Raw genomic sequence first — 5,849 nt, 5'->3', positions numbered from 1 at the left:
ACGGTGGGGGGTGGGGAGCTGGGGAGAGATAGCAAGGGGAGAAATGCCAGATGTAGGTGATGGGGAGGAAGGCAGCAAATCACACTGCCACGTGTGTACCTACGCAACAATTTTGCATGTTCTTCTCATGTACCCCAAAACCTAAAATGCAATAAAATAAATAAATGGGGGAAAAAAAAAAGAAAAAAGCGTTCTTTTCAAGTACTTACGGCATTTTCACCAACATAGACCATACACTGCACCATATAACAAGTCTCAGTATATATCCAAAGATCAAAATCATACAGAGTACCTGCTCTGGCCACAATAGTATTTAATTGGAAATTCGTAAGGATAAGAGATCTAGAAAACTCTCAATCCTAGAAAACAAGCAGCATACGCTAAATAACACTTTGGTCATAGCCGAACTCACAAGAAAAAATTCAAAACATATTAAGTGAATGATGATAACCCAGTCATCAAAATGTTGGATACAGCTACCACAGTGCTTAGAAAGAACTTTACAACTTTAAATGCCTATATTGGAAATGAGCAAAAAAAGTAAAGCCAATTATCTATGCTTTTATCATAAGAACCCTGAAAAAAATCCAAAGTTAATAAATGTAATCTAATCATGAAAATAAGGAAAATCATAAAATATAAAAATGAACACACAATAGAGAAAATCGATAGTTATTTTTTCTGTACGCCATGCACAAAACTAAATTTTAGAATGATTTTATATGTAAACATATATTCAGAACACAGAGATCTTAGAAGAATAAATTAGGAAAATACAGGAAATTGAAATAGAAAATGGGAATTCTGTGGGAATAAAATCAGAAAGTAGTTGCCTATGAGGTAGGTTGGGGGAAGGGCAGGGAATTAACAGGGAACAGCTGGAAAACAACTTTCTGGAGTGAAGGGAATGGTCTAGATCTTCTTTTGGGTGGTACTTAAATGGACGTATATAACTGCCAAGGTTCATTGGCACTGAACAGTTACGATCTGGGCATTGTAATACATATAAATTACATCTTGATTTGTTTTAAAAAGGAATGTGTTTTGGGGAACTTAGGGTAGTGCTGTTAGGGCAGTTATGAGGCATAGGCTTCAGAAGCATTCACAGCATATTCAGTTCAGGAATTTGCTGAGAATGATTTTGCAGCCAAAAATACGGGATAAAATCAGGCATCTCTGGTAAGAGTCATTGAGTTAAACAATCACAAATCCCCACAAATCCCCTTGTGGTACAGGTCATATCTTTAAGCGGTTATCACTAGATAGCTTTCTTTCAATGATGTTCTTCTTCTAAAGAATTTCCCTTGGAGAATCCAAAGTTCTCCAAGGGAAAATCGCAATTGAGGTTTTGGATATACTGGGTAGAAAGAAAGTCATCCCTCACAAATCTCACTGATTGGAGCTGTCACCACTGCAAATTTCTAAACTTTGCGAGACAGCAGCGACCTTTCAAATGATATTCTGAGAGAGGAGATGATGGGCTAATGTGGGTTTCCCTCCATATTTGTTTACTGTACAAGGACAAAATTCACATTTCACTTGAAGATTTCTCCCAGTCTATTTAAGCTCACAGGTTGTGGACCCCAGAGAGCCGATGTCAACTGACCAGTGTCCTGTTAAGTCTAAACCCAAGACTCTTTATCACGTTGCAGCCTTAAGGTTGAATTTCTCTTCCTGCTTCTGGGAAGAATTAGAGATAAAACCTAAAGGTCACTATTCTTCTGAGAAAAGGGATCCTGGAGAAGCAGAGGGCAATGAGTTTGTGGCGGGAGTTCATGGTGATACAGGCTGAGCCAGAAACCACAGTACACAAAGCTCCACTCTTGCCTCAGGGGATGAGGCGACCAGCACCCTGACTACTCTGTCCAGCTATTCATAACCTAACTAATGGTTAGAGATTTTTTTATTTTCTTTCAGCTACTTCTAGCAGTGGTGGGGATGTGGAATTTTTGCAAAAAATTGGGTGGAAGAAAAAAGGCATTTGTGTGAGTGTATAAATAGCTGATCTCCTTTTTGAGCCCTCTTCAGCGTCACCCTAGAATCAGATCTGCTCCCCAGCATCTTCTGTTTCCTGGCGAGTGCTTTCTGCTACCTTGGATTTTCCATGACGGGCTGGAGCTGCCTTGTGACGGGAGCAGGAGGGTTTCTGGGTCGGAGGATCGTCTGCCTGTTGGTGGAGGAGAAGGAGCTGAAGGAGATCAGGGCCTTGGACAAGGCCTTCAGACCAGGATTGAGGGAAGAAATTTCTAGTAAGTAAACATGGGTCATGGATGTGTGACTCCATTTTAAATCCTACATGGATGTGGGAAGGTGGACCTTTTCTGGCAAGTTATGAAAAGTGGTAGCCAAATCTAAGCCAACTCAACATCCAACATCAACAAAAAAAGGCAATTAAATAGTATAAAATAGGATAGTGTGAAAGATACTGGACAGGGTGTCCAGAGACTGGATTCTGGCCCTGATCCAGAACTTGAGAGGCAGCCACCTCCGCCTCCAGGTCCCTTTTCTTTTCTTCTAGAAAATTCCACCTCAGTTCTCTTTCTTGTCTATAACTCTTATTTTCCGAAGCTTTTTGTCTTGGCAATTGCTTTGCAACATTCACAAAGGACACCATTTACCTGGAAACCTTACCAGTGAGTCCTGTCTCTCTAGACTGCCCCGAGCTTCGTTTCATTTTGTAGCATCCTTGGCATCTTTAGTGGAGGCAAAATAAAAGGCAGTTAAGGTAAAGATGAAAGTTCAAGTGTGTGTGTGTATATGTGGCTGTGTGTGCATGTCAGAGAGTGAGAAAGAGAGAAAATGAGGCGGAGAGAAAATCAGAGAGTGAGAATGAGAAAGACAGAGAATGAATAAGAAAGAGTGAGGGGGGGAGGAGAGAGAGAGAGCATCAGTAAGAGGGAGAGAGCTTGCACAAGTGCACAGAGCAGAGACAGAGTAAGAGGCAGTATGAGGCTAGGCATGCCTCATTTTGATATCTCATATACAGCTTTTTTTTCTTAAGCATTTGTCTCTGTTGCTCAATGTCCCCAAGAAATTGCAGAATTTGTTGTAGTAACCCCTTGTGCAAATAACTCCATGAGGAAGGTAGAAAAGGGGTGACATCCAAGTGGACAATGAATGCATCAAGGTCCAGAAACAAAGTGACTTGCCAAGACCATCTGATTCATGTGTAGCAGAATTCAGACCAGGGCTTCATCCAGAGGCTTCATCACTTGGCCCTGGGGCTGATGTTTGACATAGTGGGTCTTCAGTCAATCCCTTTGCCTCCCTGTGTGCCAAATTCCCTTTCTTCCTCTCCATCCCAGGGGATTGGGGGGACTGTGTGTCTACATGTGGCCTCTGGCTTTGCAGGGCGTCATATCCTGCCCACAGAGAAGTCCCCCTTTGACGGCACTCAGGGACCACACCCAGCACTCTCCTCTTCTTTTGCTCTTCTCCGACTTCTTCTGGTTTTCTCCATCCTCTGTTCTAGTGGTGTCTTTGATAAAGAAATATTAACACATGACCAATATTAAATGTTTGTAAGCCTTACGTCTCGCCAATATTCGTACTCTAACACCTCATACAAAGAGAAAGCCCTGCTCAACCAAGAGGAACAAGTCTCCCATGGTGAAAATGCAGGGCATGTAATGGAAGGGCAGGAGCTCATATAAAGATAAAAACAGAATCCTTTCAGTGTTCTTTTTGTGCCGGGCACTGTGCTACATGATTTGCATGTGCTGATTCATTTGCTGTGCAGAACAACCCTATGAGATTGTTAATATTCTTATACCCCTTTTTTACAGATGAGGAGACAGGCACAGAGACGTTTACTAACTTGTCCAATGTCCTGCGGTTAGAATAGGGCAAAGCTAGTTTTGAACCCATGCGGTCTAGTGCAGCATCTGTGCTCTTAAGCAGTAGTTCATCTAGCCGCTTGAGGAAGGAAGGAGCTATGGCTCCATCCACAAAATCCCCTTTCCTGGTCCCTCTAGATCCCCGCGAACTCACTGGAGAAGAGTGATTTTCTCTCTGCTTTGGGCTGCTTCTGCTTTGACATAGCAATTCCTTTGAGCCCGTCTGTCTGAAGTCAGCAGCAAAGGAGAAGCAGAGGAAGGGAGCAGGAAGGGCAGAGGGGGAAATACAACCAGAGAAAACTCCACTCTCAGGCTGTCACCACCTCCTCCCCAGCAGCCTCTTCCCTGCCTCCCCCACTGCAGGGCCTTCCTGGAGCTCCCAGGGGCTGTGAGTAGACAAAACATGGCAGAGGCATCGGGAGAGCCAATGGTCCCGCCTGTACCCCAGGAAGGAATTTCTCCAGCCTTGAATTTTTCACTCTGAATTTTACTCTCACTGTTCTTCGGCCTTTGTTGCCAATTTCAGTTACACTGACTTATTCTTACTCTTTCTCAGAAAAGTTGATTCTAGACAGTCCTGCACCTGATGTACAGATGTACAAGGCTTGGAGGTGGGGTGGGCAGGTTTGAGCCCTCACTAGGAACGTGACTTTAGATCTGTCCCTTAACCTCTCTGAGCCTCAGTTTCCTCACCAATAATGTAGGACTCGGAACGCCTGCCTCATGAGACAGTTGTATGAGGAAATGAGCAAGCTGTGAGTGGTGTACAGAGTATAAAGCACAGACAAGCGTAGCATGTGTACCTGAGCTCCACGGAGCACGGGGATCATTTCCTGGGCCAGTTCCAGGTGATGACTTCACTGGCAGCATCACTACCTGTGTATTTTAGAGGAGTCTGAAGACATAAATGTTGTAACCGCTGCCCCTGGCTGGACAGCTGGGATGTTAGTTCGTTGGTGGCTAACTCATTTTCAGCATTGCTACCTGCTTTTGATAATATCTGATACGAGTTTTTCCATGAAATTCATTATTTAAGCCCATCCGCAATTCTCTAGTAATGGCTCCACTCTCCTCCCTGTTGCCCAAGCAGGAGACTGTAGGGGTGATTTTGTCTTCTCCTTTTCCTCTCAGCCCAGCCAATAGGCACCAGCACCTTCAAGGTAAGGTCTGAAATTCAAGCCTCGTGTATCTCCCTCCTCCTCTGCTTCCACCGCTGGACCCTGGTTCCAGTCCTCATCTAAACTTTGGCACTGACATTATAATTAACCTCTTGGTCACCTTGCTTCCTCATATACCCTATAAAATCCCCAGTCCATTTTTTTTCTTTCTTCAATTTTTTTATTGCATTTTAGGTTTTGGGGTACATGTGAAGAACATGCAAGATTGTTGCATAGGTACACACATGGCAGTGTGGTGTGCTGCCTTCCTCCCCATCACCTATATCTGGCATTCCTCCCCATGCTATCTCTTCCCAACTCCCCACCCCCTGCTGTCCCTCCCTTGGCTGCCCCTCAACAGATCCCAGTGTGTGATGCTCCCCTCCCTGTGTCCATGTGATCTCATTGTTCAACACCCACCTATGAGTGAGAACATGCGGTGTTTGATTTTCTGCTCTTGTGTCAGTTTGCTGAGAATGATGATTTCCAGGTTCATCCATGTCCCTACAAAGGACACGAACTCATCGTTTTTGACGGCTGAATAATATTCCATGGTGTATATGTGCCACATTTTCCCTGTCCAGTCTATCATCGATGGGCATTTGAGTTGGTTCCAGGTCTTTGCTATTGTAAACAGTGCTGCAATGAACATTCGTGTGCATGTGTCCTTATAGTAGAAAGATTTATAATCTTTTGGATATATACCCAGTAATGGAATTGCTGGGTCAAATGGAATTTCTAGGTCTAGGTCCTTGAGGAATCGCCACACTGTCTTCCACAATGGTTGAACTAATTTACACTCCCACCAACAGTGTAAAAGTGTTCCTATTTCTCCACATCCTCTCCAGCATCTGTT

The 5,849-nt window shown here is 43.8% G+C and overlaps 1 long non-coding RNA gene across 1 annotated transcript in view; it reads left to right on the top strand.

Annotated features, from left to right (window-relative positions):
- Window positions 1-1,981: 1,981 nt before the first annotated feature.
- LOC119470486 overlaps window positions 1,982-5,849 on the top strand; it is a 21,296-nt gene continuing 17,428 nt past the window's right edge. The window contains exon 1 of the long non-coding RNA XR_005199400.1: window positions 1,982-2,249. This is a non-coding gene — a long non-coding RNA (uncharacterized LOC119470486). The remainder of the gene's footprint in view (window positions 2,250-5,849) is intronic.

Source organism: Cebus imitator, unplaced genomic scaffold, assembly GCF_001604975.1.
Source record: "Cebus imitator isolate Cc_AM_T3 unplaced genomic scaffold, Cebus_imitator-1.0 Scaffold32, whole genome shotgun sequence".
NCBI lineage: Eukaryota > Metazoa > Chordata > Mammalia > Primates > Cebidae > Cebus > Cebus imitator.
The sequence above is the reverse complement of the archived record's forward strand: the minus strand, read 5'-3'. Positions and strand labels throughout refer to the sequence as shown.